Source organism: Solanum verrucosum, unplaced genomic scaffold, assembly GCF_900185275.1.
Source record: "Solanum verrucosum unplaced genomic scaffold, falcon-dt-bn FXZP01000029.1, whole genome shotgun sequence".
NCBI lineage: Eukaryota > Viridiplantae > Streptophyta > Magnoliopsida > Solanales > Solanaceae > Solanum > Solanum verrucosum.
This window is the reverse complement of record NW_026020357.1, coordinates 512,861-535,993: the sequence shown is the minus strand read 5'-3', so window position 1 is coordinate 535,993 and position 23,133 is coordinate 512,861. Positions and strand designations below refer to the sequence as shown.

The following is a 23,133-nucleotide window of genomic DNA, read 5'->3' as shown; positions in this document are numbered from 1 at the left end:
ACCTACTTGTGAAGAATCTATTTCACCTCGTCGTAGAGCATCTAGCAATCCTCCTAATACATTTGTTCTATATAAATCCGGATTGAAAGAAGCATAATCTAATCGTTGAGTTTCGATCTTTATACATTGGTCTACAGTGTATTGTTGAAACAATCTTCTTGAATGTAGAATTATATTTTCATCGTCTCGCATTTGAAGCTGATAGCAGTAATATTCACGGTAGGAAACAGTGTTTCTCTTACGTTTTCCTTTTTGCATAGCTTCAGCTTTTATATCAAGAAATCCATCAATTGTAGCCATATTTGTTATGCTTGGCAATTGTTCATTTTCACAATATTTTTGTCTAGAAGAAGAAGAACCTAAAGGATCAACTTTCTGAATACCACAATGCCATCCATTTTGACCTTATGGAAATAACAATGGATACTATAATGGATCATAACAATCGTAGTAATAATTTATCAATTGACTCTTATTGCTATTTGTATATACACAAATATGTGGGGTGAGTGTATAACTTTGAGCATCTTGCTCTACCCATATTCCAGTGACTTCTGATGCAGTTGGTAAGTTGTATACTCTTTGATCTAAATCAGCATCGGATTTTAGAGCAATGTAGAAGTCAGATATTGTGGAATATTTATTAGTGATTTTAGGAATATGGAGTATGGATTAGTTTTTAATATTTCCATCAGCTTTTGTACAGTACCTTCATTCAGTTTGCTTGAACATCCCAATCGATTCCTCAATTCATTTTCACTATCAAAGAAATATAATTGTAAATTTGTTCCTTTTTCAGTAGCTGGTACTAAGTCATCTATAAAGTGATACATTTTTTCCTGAACTCGAAAGGTGGATATACCTTTATACTTTTTTGCTAGTTCTTTGTCATAACTAACTCCAAGAGATGTGAACGCAAAAATGTTGTTGTAAGTTTTTATATAAGTTTGAATCTGTTCAGATTCATTAGTATTTCCTAAATATAGATTTCTTAAAGTTGTTGGTGCTTGATGTGAAATAAGCCGCACAACACCATTGCCACAACAAAATGATGGTGTCTCATACTCGAATCTTTTTGCAGCGCAGAATTTACACCGTGGAACATTTTTTAGGATAGCATAATTTGTTATCCCTCACGCCGTCGTCGTCGTCGTCGCTTGCTCGGCTTCGACTTAGGCAAATAATTCATTGATAATATTTTTGGACAAAATTTATTTAATCAATCTCATTAATTGATTTCCTTTCTCTTATAAATTAATTCAGAATGTTAGTTAATTAACAGAATTAATTTCGCATAACAGGATTTATTTGAAATTCGCGTGTAATGGTAACATCGTTCTGACGGGACCTGTTCCTTTCGAAAAGACGCTACTTTTCCCAAAAATACACAACGTTCTGGAAAGACACCACTGTCCGAACAGACGCGTTCCTTACTGCAATTGGCTATAAATAAGAGGTTTTTCCCATTTTTCATTCACTGAAAATTTGTCCTCTCTGCATACATTTTCTTACATAAACAAAATTGTTGATCGACTGAGTCTGTGTGTGCTCTTGTTGTTGTTCTTGCGTTCGCTGAAATTAGTGAAGTTTGAGGTACCGCTACTTCTCTAATAGTTAATCCATTTTATCTTGGGAGGAATTAATCTGTAACCTCGGGTACTTTAGGGGATTAAATTTCTTAAGGAAACACAGTGGGTTTTGTGGACTCGGATTATTATTTCTGTTTGTTTCATCTATTTTCTGTTTCTGTTTTGCTAACCTTAATACAAGAGATAACAAGCTTAAGAAATCTAATAGTTTCTGTATTTGAGGTTTCTGGAGATTAAAACCTTTATGGTTTTCTACTATGTTTGAATTTTTAAAATTCATTTGATTAACGATTAAAAGAACATAAAAACTTTATCGTTAAATCAGAAACATGTTGTGTAAGGCTTTATTCTTTACTATTAGTATTTCACATATTAAAATTGTCTGCCATTTGTGACAGAAAAACATATATTAATTATTTGATAGTATTTACTAAGGGAGCCTAGTTTAGAAAATAGTTTTGTACGTCTTATTAATATAAAATAACAAAATCTTATGTATCTTCAAGTTTGAGATTCTTAACCATAAAATTGAGACCCATTACATAAAGAAGATGAGATTAAAGTGAATCACAATCACTTGAAATGATTACCAATCAAAATGAATAGGATTATGGCCACTTTTATTCCCAAGTATACAAGCACGGCCCAACACAACATCATTGTTACATAGGCCATGCTTCAATCTTTAATAACATCTTCTTCATCATATATTTACTACATTTTTTGCATGGCACAAAACAACAAAACTTTATCCATCACAAATTAAAATAAATCAGCCAGCTTGAAAAATTTATAGAAGTGAATTGTTAGGTGTCATGTTTATAAATTTACTTCTTAACATTGAAGCATAAGGAAAAAGTGTACAGATTTGATAAGCAGCTATAAATCATCACAATTAGAATGATGTTTATAATCTTTCAGCAATTCATGTTTTCAAAATAAAATATTTTTTTTAGAAAATAATTCAGCTAATAAGAAGACAGACAGGTGAATCCAAGAAAAAAACAATATTAGGCAAATTGAAGAAGCTAAAATACGGAAGTTAAAGAAGGCGGAATAGACTGAGGAACACTAACCACAACAACACATACAGAAACCTGAAAGTAAACAATAAAATTTAATAGTTCAGTTAATTATTTTTACAATGTTAAATTAATAAAAACCTCTAATTTCACGAAGAGGGGGAAAGAACTTTCGGACAACAGAAGCAGAAAAATTTCATCATTTTCCTTCGTATGGGTGGAAACCTAAAAGAGAAAAATAAGCACTAATTAATACTATAGCTAATTACCTCAGGAGGGACCATCGGAGCATTCTCAAGAGCGGTAGCTGAAAGTTTCCATTTAGAGCATTCAACAACAGCCTTAGCTATTTCAATTGCAACTCCTTCCTATGAAAACAAGATATTGAACACACACATTTCAAGGGACAGGGATAGGGATGTGCAAATGATTTAAACGTGGATGATAATTGTACATGTGTTTGTAACAATGACATTTGGTACAAATTACATTTCTTTTATATGATAGTTGTTTGAAAGGCAAGTTGTAATTACTTTATAAAACTCAAAGTTGATTAACATAAAAAGTTTTTTTTTTTTTTCTCAAGAACAAAAGATGGCGTCAATAAGCTTTCTAACGAAAATCTCATTGATAATTACAATAATGCTAAACTATGAACCTATATTCGAGATTCAACTCCCCAAAATAATGAAATATGCTACAATGAAGAAGGAATAAGATCTGACTGACCATTAATTTTAACTTATAAAGTTCACTTTGACACTGGTAGATTCTGAACTGATCAACTCATAACTTTCTTTGACGAATGGGTAAATGTTATAAAAGTAGCATGAAATGCATGCTCTTAAATTTTTACAAAAAGTTTGAAACTCAACTCATTTCAATGCTACAACTTTGGAGATACATATTTCAAATGTTTTGCGCAAGAAATATGGTTGAAATGGAGCATTGGGATAAGTTCGATTGACTTAATGAGGGGATTAAAGGTTTAGAATTCCCTGAGATGAATAAGATGTTGATTGGATGGATGGCTTGATTTGAATAGCAAGTATCATACTTTGTATTCTGCAATAAAAAAAGATTACAAGGATTTTTAATGCATTAGTGGCACTTGAAAGTGAAACATGTTTGGCATTTTCACTTGTAATCGATGAAATAGTTAGTTACGCTGCTGAGTGATTGCTAATTGTGATTTATTGGTTTTTTAATATAGGTGTTCAATGTTTTCGATAAATTGGTTTCTCTTCTGACTCTCAACTGTTTTCTAGGAGGAAAAATGGAGTGAGATTAATTGTATAATGTATGAAGAATGGTGTGACAATTGGAAGGCACGAGCAAATTTAGTCGGGGGCATGAGGTTTTCACCCGACCCTCCTCGGCAAAAAATTACACTGTACCTATAAGGTAATTCTTTACTTTTTATGCCTATATTTAGATTTTGTGTCCCTGTACACAAAATTCACCTTGTATGCTTGGACTCTCATCTAAAGTCGATTCAGTTGATTGATTTCGAAGATAAGAAAACGAGATAGAACTACTAAGGTTTTTCCCGAAGAATGCATGGGAAGTATGTAGTTTAATGTTCATTTAGAAGTGTTGAACAAACAATTATGTTGTTAATGTTTTTGCAACTTGTTATTCTCACACTATTTGTCGCTAATTAATAATCAAACACAACTTGTAAGTACCTCATTTGAATTCTGAGTCAAGCTTTAAACAATTGATTCAATCTGTACATTAGGTGATTTTAGAAGCATTGACGTTCCACTGTGATGAGCTATTGAAAACAATGAGGCACAAATCATGTAAAAGTCGATCTAAGCTTCTACTACTTGGTAAAGGCTGAGCTCGAATAGCCATTTACTTATCAGAATACAAGGTAATGTTGATAATTGCTAAGATTCTTTAATCGGATTCTACATAACTATTTTATAGCTTGTGAATTGATTTCAGGTGGAACTCCATATCTAATCTTGGTATTATGTAAATTCTCAGAACTACACAATCAAATGAGTGTAATGTGGTTACCAATGAGGCGGGCTGACGAGAGGGAGTTGCTCGGATGGTAAGCACCCCTCACTTCCAACCTGAAGATTGCGAGTTCGAGTCACCAAGGGAGCAAAAGGGGTAGGAGCTCCTAAGAAGCGTAAAATTAAAAAAATAAAAAAATAAAAAAAGAAGAAAAGAGGCGGGCTGATTTTGACCATACTAAAATAGAGCACAAGTTATTGCATATGTTGTTTTTTTCCTTTGGACTAACGAAGGGACACGTGTCACGATCTTAACAACCTATCCAAAATTTATTTAATTTTTATTTCCAATTAAAAAATCGACCCGCATAATTAAAACCCCACCCAAATAATTTAGGGTAAAGTATGCGATTAAGCAAACTTATGCTACTTAATTACTCATCATAACTATAGTTTATTATAATTACCATTCGCAACTAACATTATACATTAATTACGTGGGCTGACTTCGAGTTTGTATAATTAGTCATGTTTGTATATGTATAATTAGCCAGAATATACAAATACATATTTATAATATACAATTATCTAATAGATATACATATACAATTTACCTCTCTCCTACTATCTGCCCTCTCTCACCCGCCTCTCTCCTCCCTCTCCCAATCTCTCTTGCCATATATACAAATGCATATGTATAATATACAATTATCTAACCGATACACATATACAATTTACTTCTCTCCCACTCTCTGCCCTCTCTCACTCGCCTCTCTCCTCCCTCTCCTAATTTTGCTCGCCTCTCTCCTCCCTCTCCCAATTTCGCTCACCTCTCTCCTTTCTCTCCCAATCTCTCTTGCCATATATACAAATACATATGTATAATATACAATTATCTAATCGATATACATATATAATTAATCTCTCTCCCACTCTTTTCCCTTTTTTCGCTCGCCTCTTTTCTCTCTCTCCAATCTCGATCGCCTCTCTCCTCCCTATAACATGTAGCTACAAATTGTAATTATCAAAATATACCTATGGAGAGTAATTAGGCTATTTTTGAGTGACTATATGTGAAAGTTCCTCAATAATTTTAAGACCCGCACCAAAATTATAACCAAAACTCCAATAGACCATCTTCTCAAATCTTTTCCTTTCTAACAGAGAATCCATTAGAGATTTTCTTTGCATTTTAGTTAAATCTCATATTGCATACTCCAATTTAATATTATTCTTATCAACACAACTTTTAGTAAGATTCACTAAAAAATTTTAAATAGAACAAATGACAGAAACAAAGTTGGAAACTCATTCAATGTATGAGTAGAACTTTGTGGGAGGGGGGGGGGGGGGTTCAGTTGATGAAATTGAGTTTGGTTTTTTCTGGTGTTGGGGCAATTTTTCGTCGTTTTTCTTCTTGATTGCCCATAAATCCATTTGTGGTACATTTTGCAATGTATGAACATTCCTACGCCACAAATTAGCTATGGGTTACAAAGAAGCTTCTTGACCTCCATTGTTGAAGCTCTGCAAAGAGAGCTAGAGGTATGGTTGTTCCTTATCCTTCCATATTTTTCTTGTCTGATTTATGACTGATTTTATTTTATATTTCTCATTGTAGTGTGATTGTTGAATGTATTGTTGATTTTTTATTTTCACAGATCTATTTTCTTGGCTTTCAGCCCTACAATCTTCATTTTTCAAAGTTCCAACCATCTAAAAAAGTTATTGAGTTTTGCGACCATAAATCCATTCCAAAGTCGTTGGTTTGATTCGCTGGAGCTGTTGGAGCAACGGTGAGGGAGAGATGGGTGAGTGGTGGTCAGGTTTCATGGTGAATGAATGGTCACTAACTCACTGATTTTGTTAGAGCGAGGGAGGTTGGGTTCAATAGCAATTAGAAATGGTTTTGTATGTGGAGCTTTGCCGGAGAAGATGAAGTCGTTGCATTGTTGTGTAACTGTTCTTGGGGTGTTTGGTTGCTGGAACTAGAGAAGAAAGGAAAAATGATATTTATTTGGGTGTGGATCTTAACTTATTTGGGTGGGTTTTTAATTATCTGGGTCTATTGTTTAATTGGAAATAAAAATTATATAAATTTTAGTTAAGTTGTTAAGATCGTGACACGTGTCCCTCCGTTAGTCCAAAGGGCATACACATTCCAAAAATTAAACGGTAGGGGCATCAGAATTCTAAAACTATAACGAAGGATATTTAGATTATATATATAATCATCTGCCCAACATTGCAATGCAATGATGACGTTTTCCTATTTCTGATTCATTTACTCCATTTCCTTCACAAGCCAATAAAAATTAGTGAACCTAAATAGAATGAGATGACTCTTAAATTAAATCTACAGCATTTGTTTCGTGATTGTAAAATGGATGCGTCTGTTGTACTTATTTTTGTTTGTGAGTTGTAGTTAGGCGCACTCTTTTGTACTTTGAATGAATCAATAAAATTTACTCATAATGACATGTGATTTTGAGTAGGGTGTTCAATAATAAAATGCGTCTTTTTAAAATAATAATAATAAACAAAAGAAAAAAACTTTTGAGCACATTGTAAATTTCCGTATTGAGCTATTTATCAATCAATTCTAAATATCCGACCAACTTACTATTGAATTGATTCTTGAAATTTAAGAGAAATGACAATGTACCTCAATGGATTTGATTGGATGTGGATTTTTTTATTATGTAACCTAAGAAATGTGATTCGTCACTAAATAATGAGCGCTATGGTTTTAAAATTATGATTAATCAAAAGCATTTATTAGTATTTTGGTCTCAATTATATTTCTTTAGGTAGATTAAACACAAATGAATTTATAATATATATATATATATATATATATATATATATATATATCACCTTTCTCTGGTCAACGATCCTATTTATCTTTTTCTTATTTGTTTGACAATTTTTTACTATTTTTTTATATATTGATTTATTTATTATTATTATTATGATAATTAAAAAATAAATATGTCAATTAGTACTCCCTTTATTTATTTCTATTATTTATTGTAAAAACTTTAATATCTCAAGATTTACTACACCATTATTTCTATTCTTTTTTTTATATAAAATTCAAATAGCTATGCTCTGAGGCACCATGTATGTAGTCTTGACCGGAAGCTAAGTGTATCAACTTAGTAAATCGGTACATGATCACCCACATAGAGTCATATCTCCTGAACGAGCATGGTAAACCAACCACAACAACTATGGGTGTGTTTGGTATGAAGAAAAATGTTTTCCATGGAAAATATTTTCCTAGAAAATGTTTTCCTGGAAAAATAAGTAGATTTTTGACTTATTTTCTCATGTTTGGTTGGTGAGTAGAAAATATTTTTCAGAAAAGTTTTTTTAGTGTTTGATTTATGAATGAAAATTATTTTTGAGAAAATATCTCTTTTTTTTACTAGAGAGTAGAAAATAATTTTTGAATTGAAATTGAAAATATTTTTTAAAAATAAACTTAATTTTATTTTTTTTGGGGGGGGGGGGGGGGGAGTGAGATGGGGTAAAAATATAAATAATTGAAATTAAAAATATTTTTTAAAAACAAACTTAATATTTTTTTGGGGGGGTGGGGGGCTGGGGGTGGAGTGGGGTGAAAAAGTAAAAATTGGAAATTGGAAATCTATCTATATATAAAAGGAGAAGAAAAACAACATATGTGTCAGCGCCACAATTAATCTTGAAATTTAAGTATTTAAAATTAAGTTTAAAAAAGAAATATGACTTTTTTTTTTTAAAAAAAAAAAAAACATGTCAGCAAATTCTATCCACATTTTCACGTTGCTAAAGAATAGGATTTGATTAACTAATAAGCAATTTATTTTAAGTTTTAAATTTTAAGCAACTCAATTATCTATTTTTGAAATACATTTAAAAAATAAAAACTACCTATTCAACCGAATTGAAACTTCCTTACTATTTTAAAATTCTAATTTAAAATTCTTTTAAATTAACCGAAACTTCCTTACTATTTTGAATTGAATTCATGGGTACATGTTTTTAATTTTTAATTCTTTTTAAAGTTTCCACGAAAATTGTTTTAAATTTGAATTTTGAAATTTCCTACTTTAAGATACAACTTTAAAATAAAAGGTAATTTATAATTTGGATAAGAATGAATTTGAATTGCATATTGGTTGGTTTCCACGAAAATTGTTTTTTCTATTTGAATTTTAAAATTTTCAATTTTGAAATATAATTTAAAAATAAAAGTGTAAATTGTTCAATAATAATAATAATAATAATAATAATAAATAATAATAATAATAATAAAATTAATAATAATAATTTGGATAACTGTGGATTTGTAACTGATTAATATATGATAAAAAAATTTAATTAAAATTAATTTTTTAAAACATCTATAGGTGATAGTGTTTTTAAAATTTTAAAATATCAAGTATTTAATTATTAATTAATAATTATCTTTAATTATATTAAATAATAATACAATTACAATTTGAAAAACAAGACAGAAATTTAAAACGGTTTCAAAAATTAACGTGACAGTTTTTTAAAAACTAAAACATATAAAGCTAACAAAATCCACATTTATCTAACTTCCCATTTTTCTTGCCCACTTCTTAGTTTTCTCTGAAATGGGAAATTTCATTAGAGAAATATTTCACAAAATAAATTATATAATGCCTCACAAGTTCTACCGTGAATGTACCGGTCGTGTTTGAAATGTTACCAAACACGTTATTGGTGTTGAAGTTAACAACCAAGTTCATAACAAGATCTTAAGAAAGAGGATCCATGGGAGGACGTCAGCAGTTTCGATGCACGGAAGAAGTTAGAGAAAGGATTAAGAAGAATGATGTGGTTAATGATTTCATCTGTGGTTTATATAAATTTCTGCATAAATGAGATTAAAGACATTGAATTTCATGTTTATTGGTTTTCTCTTATTCTCCGAAAATATTTGACCATTTTCAGACTTAAAAAATGCATATCAATGACATGTTTTGTTATTTCTTCAAAACAATATTATTGTTTCCCTTAACTGCATGCAATTGTAGGATGCTAATTGAATTGTCAAAGATATTCTAATTTATATTGGATGATTATGTTGAATCTTTTGTCTTTTGTTAGTTTTATTGTTAATAGATAATTACTATTACTTTACTTTTACTACTATATATGTATATACAAGATAAAGCACCAAATTTGTATAGTCATCACAAAATATGTTAGGTATTTATATTCATCACAAGATATATTAGGTATTTTATGCTTCTGTACTTTTGAGTTTTTTCTATCTGATATTGAAGTAATAAACTTTTTTTTTCTATTATACAAAAAAAGAAGTCATTAATTGGACAATTAACTTTTCAAAATTTATTTCTGCTTATAAATTGATTTATTTATTATCTCACATATTTTAATGAACTTTATGTAAACTATGCAATTCTACTCTACTATTAATAAGAGAGACCTGCGTTTGTTTGTTTGAAAAGAATTATAATGTATATTATTTTTTCTATAATTTTCATGTATTTAAAAAATTAATTTTAAAAATATTGATTTAATCTAATTGAATTAGCTTTGAATATTAATTGAATTGTCTCTAAAAAAATAAAATATGACAAGTATTTTGAAGGAGGGGTACTATTTCTTTCATTTATTAATCATAATTTTATGTCATACTTTAAGAATTTAGTAAATTTTATGTTTACTAACTAATTACTATTTATTCATGCGGACAAACACATTTAATCAATACAATGCTCCATGCATGATGGAGTCTTCCATTCGTATTTATCTTCTTTTTTTTTTTGTTACAATAGTTACTATTAAATTTAGCAATACATATTTATTTATTTTTTAAATCCTGTTTGGCCTTATTTAATTTTTTATATATGTTATAGTTGTGTTTTTAATTCTTTTAAAGCATGATTTATGACATTTTATTTTTTTAATATCAAAATAAGATATGTTACTCCTTCATTAGTGTAGGAGATTTATTGTAAAATAGTTGGATTGTGTAGAGAGAAACACGATGAATGTTTTTGTTGTTCATGGGATGAGACAAATAATATGGATTGTGTGGAGAGAAACATGATGAATGTTTTTGTTGGTCATGGGATAATGAAATTTATTATTTTTCTTTAGTTATGTATTTCAATTTTAATTTATGATTTTCTTGATTGAAAATTCATAGAATATGAAAGAACAAAAACTGATGAATATTTTTTTACTATATAATTTTTATTTAAAGTATATTAAAAAAATTCATGTTATTTTATACTTTATTAATGAAAATATGTCATTGTTAAAATATTTGTTAGACAATAAAATTAATAAATTTGAAAAATATAACTGTCAATGTAACTATAAATTATATTTGAATGCAAATTGTGAAAAATACATATACAACAACTTTTTTTCCTCGCTGATTTTGCAACTCTTTTTAATGACTTTTTCTTGCAATAACAACTAAATCTTATAGGATTAATCTTTTTATATTCATTTTCGATTCAATGTGTTTTTCGAAATTGATTTGGAAATTAAAAATTATTTAGTAATAAAATATTACTATAATTAGATGATTTTTTTAAAAAAAATCATGTAATCAATATATGAGTTCTAAAAAAATAGAAAGACACAATTTAAAATTTTGAATATCATGCCTACAATTAAATATTTTATCATTTCATGTGAAAATTAGATTTAAAAAAAGTTACTAACAAGAATATAATATTATTTTAATTAAACATAATAAAAAATAGTAGACCAAACATGTAAAACGCATAAAGTTTTTGTTTTTTTTCATCAAACTAAAATAAACAAAAAGAAAGTAATATTATCTTTATTAAAATTTCAACAAAATATATTAAAAAAACAATAACTGTAGCTAATTATAACTATAAACATAATATTAAATTGTGTATTAATAAAAATGATACTGTAATATGCACAAATAAATAAGTTAATTGATTTGTATAATTATTTTTTAAAATATACAGTACAAAGTGAATAGTAGATTTTATTAGTTTTTTTTTTTAATTTTAAAATCCGCCCAACGCGGGGCACGTATACTAGTATTTTTAAAAAACAAGGGAAGTCTATTTCCTAATGAATTGATTTGGAAAACATTTTGCCCAACCAAACATGAGAAAATTGAAAAAGATTTTCCTTGATACCAAACACACCCTATATGAATACATGTCCACTTCCGTGGAGTCCTTCCCGCGTATTGTCTTTGACCTGTTGACAATTTAGGCAGTTGGATACAAATTCAGTGCATCATCTACATCGGTGTATAATGTATGTATATACATTGCATTTGACAAGACAAACAAGTATAAAATCACTTTTATTGAGATTATCTTTACTAATTGCATAAGAATACATATATAGTAGGCGAAATGACCTGAAAAACACTTGTATTTGGCTTCGTTTGACAGTTGAATCCTCATACTTATCACTTTGCCAACTAGACCCTTAAACCCATCAGAATACAACATTTTAAACCCTTTTCTCCTCCGGTCAGTGTGCGTGTAATGGACGCGATTACACGTGAAATTCCACATCATTTTTAGTGCCACATGCGAAATTAAGTGCTAAAAAAATAAAATAAAATCAATTAGATCAATTTTTTAATTTCTTAAACTTTTCAAATAGTCATCTTCTTCATATTTGGTCACAAATTGAGCACTAGATTCATATCCATTAGATCAAATTCTTCTTGATTTAACTTGTAAATTCAACTACAAGTTCATCAACACAAACTCAATGAACCCCAATCAAAATTTTTAATTAATTTTACAAATTCACAAGACCCATTTATTATTTTTTAAGCTTTTTCAAGCTTATCAATGGAGTTTTAAAATTTTCAATAGTCACAATCATCCTTCACATTATCCGAATCTCCTCATTAAAACCATCTAATAAAAGAATGATACTAATGTTTTTCAAACCTAAAAAACGAAAATTTTAGAAGAAGTTAATGCTACTGATTTGTATAAAAAAAAAAAAAAAAAAAGAGGCAGAGAAGAGTGAATGTGAGGCTGGAGAAAGAAGAAAGTTGAGGGGCTGTGGTGAGGGGTAGAGGAGAGAGGGCTGGTGGAGAAGAAGAAAGGGTGGGTGTGGATGAAGGAGGGTTGAAGAAGATAATTTTATTTTTTAATTTTTTTAAAACTAAAATATTGATTTTACTCGCTTTCAAGCTTGTGTAATCACGCATATTTCCAGCTCACCAATATTAATGCCACATATGCTCGGCCAATGGTCTGAGGAGTTTAAAATATTGTGTTTTGATAAGTTTAAGGGTTTGGTTGACAAAGTGATGAGTAGGAGGGTCCAACTGACAAACGGAGCCAAATACAAAGTTCTCCCAGGTCATTCTGCCTATATAGTATCTGTATAGTGTATAGGGCACCACAGCATACAATTTCATGCCATGATAACTTTTCCCTTATTGTGAAATATTTAACAAATAAATCAATACAAGCTTCTTTCCCTTTGGGAGTTTCTGATTTCCATATCAATGATCTCAAAGAATAACTTCTATCAATGTCGAAAGTATGGGCATTTGGATAAAAAACACGGTTGTCACAAGGGTAAGGGCAATCAATCTTCTGGAATGGATTTTTGTCGTAAAACCAGTCTCCGAGTGCTTTGGCTATAGTCTGCAGAAGACACATTTTTATAGCAGAGTCAGTGGTTCTACACGAATGGTCTACACCAACAAGAAGTTAAACGAGAGTTGAGTTAATTTCTTACCTTGTTAGCTAACTTAGAAGAATCAGCCCTGTACCATGTTTCTTGAACTTCAGTTTGACAGTGTGCATAGCAGGAGTTGATAAGAAGGGCCGAGCGCATTTAATGCTCTCAGAAACAACAATATTCTATAACCTGAGGAATGAGTCTTAACTGTCAGACATCATGAACAAATGAAAAATGTATCTTTTCTATTTTGGAATGAAAGCTTCGACATATATTTATCATCTAAAATTCAAATTCAACATAGAGGTATTGAGGGATTAGAGTCCTGATCATGCATAATTTGAAGCTGCCTGGAAGAGCATTCCAGTATGTCAAGTTTGCAGTTGAGCCAGAATCCATAGGGATCAGCAACACCAGGAGTCAAAATGTTCTTTATCTGAATTCAAATATTTTTAAGTCAGGAAAATCAAGTAATTTCATACTGTTTTCTACATTTATTGTTATTCATGGCGTATTAAGTTATCGGACGAATGTGTCAGACCCATGGGGATCAGCAAGTCCAGGAGCCAAAGTGTTCTTCATCTGAAGTCAGATAATACCAAGTCAGGATGACCAAGTAATTCCACTTTGTTTTATACATTTATTCAGTGTTTTTATCCATGTAATACGAAGTTATCGGATAAACAAGGCAATCTGGTTAGATCAGAGTCTTGAAAGGATCATCTCCATATTTAGCACAGGAACTTTAAAATCTTGACCAGATTGTTGATGGTGTTTCCTATTCTTAGATCATTCATGCTATTATGTGTCAACAATGACATATCTTGTTCAACATTTGTGTCCCCGAATGCATGAAATCACTTGGAAAAGATGAAAAGCAGATTTCAAGTACCTTTGACCTAAAAAGTCACCATATAGTTGTTTGCAACAAATTTTAAATATATGGAAAATAAATAAACCACAAAAATAAAATTTGAAGAAACATGAATATATTGATAAATATGCGGATACAATTTTGTTCCTCCCTTGATTCTACTCTCCTAAGATTTATTCATGATTCGAGGGCCGTTAGTAGCGTATTTCTCGAACTAGGATGATTTAGATTTGACCTCTATATGAATATTCCATGTCTTTTGTGGAATATATCGAGGTCTTGATCTCTTTATAGAATTTTTGAGATGCCTTTTTAGGGAATTTAGTACCCTTTATATAGGCATAAACTAGGGTTTAGGGTTGAGTAGCCTCCTAGAATTCTAATTGAAATTGAACACACTTTCTAGAGTCCCAATTCGAATTGAAAGCGTGCTGCCCATTTAAATATCAAATCTCGTGGTAATAGTTTTAGGTGAGGTATTGTATCAGTTAACAAATACATCACAACAACACAGAAATGCAAAGTTCTCAAATCCAATGAAGCAAAAAAGGCAATAACTATAAAACAGTCGAGGATTGAAATATAGCCGAGAAGATAGCATAATCCAACAGGAGTTGGAGTTTCCAGAAATGCTCTTTACCTGCCAGGAATCATAACTAGGAAAAGTGGTGTGCGTTTGCACGTGTTGAGCAACATTTTGTGGGAAAAAACACTGCAAGATGTATTGGATTATTGGTGTAAGATGCAATAACGCAAAAGGCAGAAAACATATTATGAAAGCAACAGCTCTTACCAAATCCGGCTTCAATCTTGAGGTGCACACACACTGACGGCAGATTCTTGGCAGAACCCTGAAGCCAATATAAGGTAAAATGAACATGAAATTTATCTGTTGACATCACTATTTCTCCCTTTTCTAGGTACAAGTAACATTAGAAAATAGTAGTTCATACATAGTAAAGGAGATAAAAATACAGATTCCCAACATTTTTATTCTTCAGAGAGAAAAGGGAAGATAACATAACAATGTTCACAAATAAGATCGAGTCGGGATTGGCCACAGTAGGCAGTAAGATATCCAGAAGATGAAAGAAATAATGTGGAGCCACCTACAACCAAAATTATAATGGAACTCCCATGAGAAGGATGTTAAAGAAACATACATGTAAGCTGACAACATCTCTGAAGTATTCTTCAATATGAGGCGCACCAGAAATATCTTTCCTGCAATAAAGCAGAGAATTACACTAGCAAATAACCAGCATCCGAAAAGCACTGCACCCATTGGTAAGAGTGCTTTGAAGCTGTCACAATGTAAAATTGAAGTCAATCCACATCCAGACAGGATAGCCTAACATTAGAACTTGATTTGAGAGAATCATGGTTTAGGACGAATCAAGAGTATCAGTATTAACTCAAAATTACCGGATTGAACATCACCAGTAAAGAATGATCCATCACAATATCCAACCTTTACTCTGTTCCAGTTATACAAGTCTACAATTTAAATAAGATGTAACACTGTTATTCAGACAGGAAAAATGTTATTCATGAGAGCCAGCAATACGAAAATCAGTGAAAGCTCTACCTGGATTAAACTGAGGCCTGTTGCTGAGAATCCCTGAAAAAGCAAGATTTTCTACCATCTGCTTAGATGATCCCAAGTGAGTATTCTTCCGGGAAAGACAAGTGGTGACATTATTGCACCAACCTCCTCCCAGAAAATAAATAAAAAATTTAACATTGAATTTCAATGTAAATACATCTTGTCCATTCAACATCTCATACAGATGCTTTCTCCACAAAAGCATCTTCAAATATACCCTAGGCAATATGGCTGGTTAATTTTTTCTTTTTTAACGGCAAGGAATCTGCAGCCGCTACCTTTAGGGTGCACACGGGGTAATCCCCTACCCCGCAAATCACACATGAGAGATAAACTACACTAGGCAAGCTCCGTGCAACAAGCTTGACCGAGAAAGCATATTGAGCGTCTCGAACCTCATTTCGGAGATCACCTGCTCAACCAACTCAGTCACCCTTCACCCTTACAGGTTATGGCTGGTGAAATTTATAGATCATAAAGCCTCATAATCAAATTTTAAAACGTTCCTTTATATTATTCATGCATCATTTTCTCCTTCTGTATTTTATAAATCACTAGGGCAAGAACTCTACTTAGCTACCACAATATTGAAAACAAAAATCCAAATAATTTGTATGGGGATAGAAATATGATCCAAAAAAATGCAACAACAATAAAGTTTTGCCAATTCTGTACGGGCCAATAAATATTGTGTTAAATATTTAAAATATAAATTTATTTTATTATAAAAAAGTTCACAATTTTGTTGGTCAAAATTACTAGATAGAGGTTAAAGTTCAAAAGAAAGTTAACCTTTTATTTAAGTCACCCAAATTATAATGAGTTGAAAAGATTCTTTTTAACTTTTATGTGTTGATAATCTAGTTCTTCTTATTATAGTACTAGGGGTGTAGGCCCGGTGCCAGCACAGGCCTAATGTAAAAGATGTTTAGAGTAATATGAAATTACTTCAATAATAATATAACTTAAAAGTACTAAACAAAAGGCTGATGAGGCTAGCTCGATAAGAATTGTTTCGACGTCACCAAAACAGAGACAAATTAACACACACAATTACAAGTAAAGATTATCAATTTATCGTCAATATCACTAGAAAAAAACGCACAAATGCAATAAGCTGGTAATTTCATTTAAATGATTAAATGGGTCCTCTTTTTTAGGTGGAAAGACAAAAAGAGAAATGTTAACCACTAAATTAGATCTGTGTCTTAACATAAGCAAAGCATTCTTTTGGCATCTATGTAATGTAATATAGACAAATTCTAGTATTTATAAATCTTACTCCCTCAGTTTCATAAAGAATGACCTGGTTTGACTTAGCACGGAGTTTAATTAAATAAAGAAGACTTTTGAATCTTGTGGTCCTAAATTAAAGTTACGTCAAATGTACAAAATTGCCCTTAATCTTGTGGTCTTAAACATGCCACGTGGAAAACAAAAAGTAAAATGTTACCAAAAAAGGAAAGAAGTCATTCTTTTTTAAACTGATTAAAAAGGAAAAGAGGTCATTCTTTGTGAAACGGAGGGAGTAATACATTTAGCAGCTATGTGTAAGTTGTACTATCAAAGTTACCTTGACTCTTTCATAGCAAGCAATACCCAAATGTATATTGTATGAAAGAAATTAAAAGCTTTAATCAAACAAAATAAAACATAGGAAAGGTCGGAGGCTTCATTCTTGAAACAGAGATGGGCGGAGGCATAGAGCTCGTATATAATATCACACTCTGCGTAAACAAGACTTGTAGCTCCGCCCCCGTGCAAGGTTCAAACTAGGGCTGCATATCGGTCGGTTCGGTTCGGTTCGTTTTTGAAAATTATCGGTTATCTGTTTGTAGACTAGCTAAACCATTAAGTTATCGGTTAATCGGTTATCAATCCTTATCAGTTCGGTTATCGGGTTAACCGTTAACATATCACACAATTTTTTAAAATAAAAAATCACATGAAGAATTGAAGACAATATAATTAAACTAATAAACTCCATGTAATTATTTACTACAGACTGCAATTTGCAATCAGAAAACTGGAAACACGAACGAAACAGAGGCAAAACATTTTCTTTTTAAAGGCTGTCACCTCTACTTGGTTTATGAGGGCAGCAGACCGAGAAACAAGTTCTATGTCATTTCCATCCAATACCAATTCATACTTAACTTTTTCAGAAAGGACAATTGTAACCCCATCAAGCACATCGACTTTCCTCACCTGATACAGTGATGGCAAAGAAGTTAGTTCCTTTACTAACCTGCAGTAACATCTCAAAGGTGGACTTCTGTCCATCATGAAAATTTGTGACAGACACATATCATGGAAAACATTTTAAGCATCATAACATTATTCAAACAATAAATGTTATAGACTACTGCAAAGTGATCCCCATAGTATGGTGACAAAACTAGACTCAAGGAAGCAATTTAATTCCAACAATATAGCAAAATATTACAAAGACTTAGCAGCAGAAGAAATTAAAAGAGCATATCAATCTATCAAAGACGGAATAAAACAGCAGCACTATAAGCTGCAAGCCAACAACATTGCAGAAGTCAAAATGCAGCACAACATAAAGTCACTGCCAGTCTACCACAGCCCACACAGGCACAAACAGAATTTCAAAAATTCAAAATAACAGTCACACAACCTGAAAATTAAGTCCAAACATAGTACTAAAAGTTCAGGTTCAAGTAAACAAAATAATAACTAGTCATCAATCCTTGAGAGTTGATGATTCTGGTTCCTGTTTTCCAAACAACGCTTAACATGCTTCCTTAAGGAGGCAGTCTGTCACGACCAGGGAGCACCCCCAAGTCGTAACAAGGCTTATTCGACCCCGAAGGGGTCTTATACAAGCCACATAGTCATTCATTGCATTCAATAATGATAATAGTGCGGAATTAAAAACGTATTTACATCCAAACATTCAAGCTTCATTAAAACAACTTTAAAAACACACAGCGGAAGTCTAAGTCTCACATGACCATCTTAGACACAATCACAAAACATAAGTAGGGACACGGCCCTTTACAATCAAAAGAAGTCTATTAAGTCTATTACAAGAACCTTATCATAAAATTAGAATAGAAAAGTCTTGTCCTCGACATATGAGGACATACCACAAGATCTTGGAAGAACTTCAAGTTCCAAGCTTACTATAGAACCCGCTCACTTTCCGGAACCTACACTAGTAGAAAATAGAGAAATATGGAATTAGCACAATTAAGTACTAAGTATGATGACCATGCAAAACATGCTTTAAAAGGGATATTTTGGCTAGAAACCATGCATTATGCCACTTTTTGAAGTATCATGAACAGTTGCATAAAAGACATACAAGACAAGCATAAACATCAAGTAAGTCATAATATCACCTTTAAACAATATCAACATGAAAACCTTTACCTTGGACCTTCACCTCAAGCAACCCTTATGCTATACCTCGGGCAATGTATGGATGGCGTCCCATACCACCATCCATACTAAGGCACCACATTTAGGTCACTTAAAGTAACTTATCATTCCTTTCTTTCACCTTTGCACAATATTTATACATAAGAGGTATATCATTAATTAAGACATGACAAGGGAAAATAACTCATAATATAACCCAAGTATAGCATGCATCTCATATTAAGCATTTGAGAGCCACATTCTTTAATAACCTTATTTAGGCCACAATTGTGTCACATACATTAGGATTTAGAGAAACTCACTATGACCCTCTCCAAGCCTACTCGTGCAATGTATAGGTAGCATCCCATACTACTACCTACACTTTGTAGAGCCTATCAAGAAACCATAATGAAATCTCACATGATGGGAAGTAAGCATTTAACCGACATAGACCATGAGAGCTTGTCATGGAATCCGGTGTCATAAGTCCCCACACCGTAAAGAGGTGGTCTACTTGCCTAAGGAAGACCGGTATATATAGCTTAATGGATCCACTAGCTACCTATGCGGGCACATAGTTTATGGGATAAGGTAGACGATCATTGAAACTCATGCCTAACCATTGTGGGAGTTTCCATCTAACCAAATCCACTCGGTGCTTAGCCTACATTCCCATAGAATAGTTTGTTACCTTGACATTATCACATATGAGAGGTGCCATTGGCCTACCAACTCCAAATTACATTCATTAACACGTGAAAGGGTGCTTTAAGCCTACCGTTTCAAGGTTCATTTAGGAAAGCTCATTAACTCCTCTTGAAAGGGTGCCATGGGCCTACCGGTTCAAGTCTCATCATTAACCTTCATGGAAAGGTGCCATAGGCCTACCGACTCTAAGGTTCATTACTATCATTAATGGAAGGGTGCGATAAGCCTACCGATTCCAAGGTTCATTATTATCATGAGTGGAAGGGTGCTACTAGCCTACCGATCCGAGGATTCAACAACCAATAATATAATCATTTAAACAAGAAAATGATGCACAAGCTCTACCAATTCGAGATATGCAATAAATTGGAGAATCCTTCATATTCTATCATCAACATTCATGAGTGTCAAATTGAGAAAAATCCTTTCAATAATAACACATTTACGTTCATAACATGATCACATTAGCTCCATTGAATGTCCATTCATAAAAATGTCATGTAACACTTATATTTCTCATACTATGCCTTCAAAGCCATGGTCACAATACATTCCATAATTAAACACCTCCACCTTAAGTGGATCAAACCAAGCAAGAACAATTTTTTTATCCATAATATGAGATTAAGCCAACTTACCATCCTCCAAAGCCATAATCAACAACACTCAAGTCCCAACCATTTTTCTTACCACAAGAGAATTCTTCCATAACTTGCTCATAAGGCCACAATCCTCAATTATCCATATACCAACAATTCATCATAAATAGGTATAGAAAACCATATAAATCAACAATACAATCCAATCTAAACACAATTTCATCAACATTAAATCATAGGCATTAAACCCACTTCATTAGCAAATTCTAGGCTTTTAATGAAAACATGGGTTCTTGAAGAAGTTTCATATAAAAATCATCTTAAAATCATAAATAGAACTTCAATTCACCAATATAATGACTTTGAAAACATTTTACCCATGAACCCATACCTAGAATAGAAAATAGAAGTTTTGTTCTTTGAAAACTTTTGAAACCCTTTTGAATGGACTCCTTGAAGGAAAGATAATCAAGGATCAAGGGTCACCATACCTTTGTTAAGATTCCCCAAGAAAATTGATGAAGAAACCACCTTTAATCCAAGCCCTAGCTCTAAGTTCTTGACCTTCTAAAAATGGAGGATTGTAGAGAGAAAAGTATTTGAGAGGAGGTGAGTTCATTTTAATTCTAATTGGAGTGACTTAAAATGGAAGAATTTGGTCTAGAAGGGTTTTATAATTGCTAGTAAAGGCATATAATAAAAGGGGCTCAACTTAGGAAAAGAAATAAGGACCCACTTAAAAGTTTCCACTAAACCCGTCTAAGCTCGTCCTTGCTGACAGTGCTTTACTATTTTGGGCATAACTTTTTACTCCGAGATTGGAAAAGGGCAAACTCGGTGGCGTTGGAAAGAGGACTCAGATACCTTTAATTGGATAGGTAATGGTCCACCTAATTCATTTTGAGCTAAAAGATATGACCATTTAAAGTTGACTCTCACTCCTAACTTAAAACTAAAAACTGTTTTTAGGGGACTGTTTTGAGGGTCTTGGTTCTAAATGATTTCATGACCTAGCTTAAGGTCTTGCTAGCTTATAAAGTTGATTAATCAACTAGCTAATCAACCCCTTAAGCCCTTAAACAACACTCCAAACTTCAACGACAAGACCCTTACAACTTACTAGTTCAAACGACTAGTTTCTGGACGTCACTGTCATTTCTCATCATTTCATCAAGTTCTCAACTCCAAACTCACATATGAGGCTCTAGTTTCACTAGTTGGTTTTTTTTGGGTCGTTACACAGTCCCAGTTTTGTGTGAATGGTAATAAGTAACACGGCCACAATGAACACATTTTACTGTCCACGATTCATCTTTTTTTTCTTCATGCTTTTCGTAGTGATTCCAAACAGGTGATCGAGCATTAGAACCATGAAGTCGAGGCATGATGAAATCTGATTGACAAAGAAACAGAGTAAGTATTAGATATTTTGATGGCTAAAAATGAAAGAAAAGTCAAGATAAACTGATGAAGAACACCAAGTTCTACAGGGAGCTTGTTTTGCACAAGTATTTGTATTAACCATAATTTAACACACTCATTAGTCATCAGAAAAGAGAAGTCAATCATAAATCAGACATAAAGGCAAGATAACACATGTATATAAAAATCCACCTCAATAGTAAGACATCTACCTTCATTCTCCTTTAGTAGAGTTAGTGAAGGAAACCTCCAATTTTACATGTCATCAATGCAAAGTTCTTTTCCAAGTTTAGCCAAATCTAAAGAGAAATATGATAACAAGTCAAGGCTCAAGGCTTAAACAATAAAAATATTAAATAAACTATTCACAATTTTACATCAATGAGATTATTTTCTTACATTCTTCAAGTTGCTCAAGAAAATCTAAATCTTCCTCAATACTTATGGGTTGTGGCTCACTCCGAAGCCAATCTTGAAGGCACACTAGAGCTTGTACCAGTTTAGGAGTTAATGAAATCCTAAATGAATTAAGTATGTGCCCTCCAGTACTAAAAGCACATTCAGACGCCACACTTGAAACGGGAATAGCCAACACATCTCGAGCCATCTCAGAAAGAAGTGGAAATCTAGGTGAGTTAACTTTCCACCAAAGCAATACATCAAAATTTGATTTTCCAACTTCAATTTCTTCATCAAGATATTTAACTAATTCTGACTTTGAACTTAATCCTCCCCTTTTAGATGTATGTTTTTGTAATTCCTCAAAAAAATTTCCCAAGCCTCCTACAGACCTTGAATCAACAAACCTTGAATCAGAAGTATCCACCTCAGTTGAAGAACATTGGTCATTTTTATCATTTGAAATAGGCTTTGTATACTCATTAAACAAAGATTCCATGTACGTTCACACACTAATTTCTACAGCAGCCCCCTTTTCTCCAAACATATTCTTAAGTGCAAAGCCAAGAGTGCTAAATTTGTGACGAGGATCCAAAACACATGGTATGAAAACCATCTTATTCATTTTTTCAGTATCACCTCAATATTTGTCAAATTTCTCCTTCATATTTTCTGACATTTTAGCCAAAACATGATCGTCATTTGATATCAATTGATTCAAGTAAACATCAACTTGACAAATTTCAAGAAAATGAAGATTTGATGTAACATATCGTGATCCATATATCTTCAAAGTAAGATTAAAAAACATTTCAAGAAATTTTGTAATTCTCTTTACGCCCTCCCAATCACTA

The 23,133-nt window shown here is 32.1% G+C and overlaps 1 pseudogene; it reads right to left on the bottom strand.

Moving 5' to 3' along the window:
* Positions 1-2,617: 2,617 nt before the first annotated feature.
* Positions 2,618-15,966, bottom strand: LOC125837735 (pectin acetylesterase 8-like; annotated as a pseudogene).
* Positions 15,967-23,133: the final 7,167 nt, after the last annotated feature.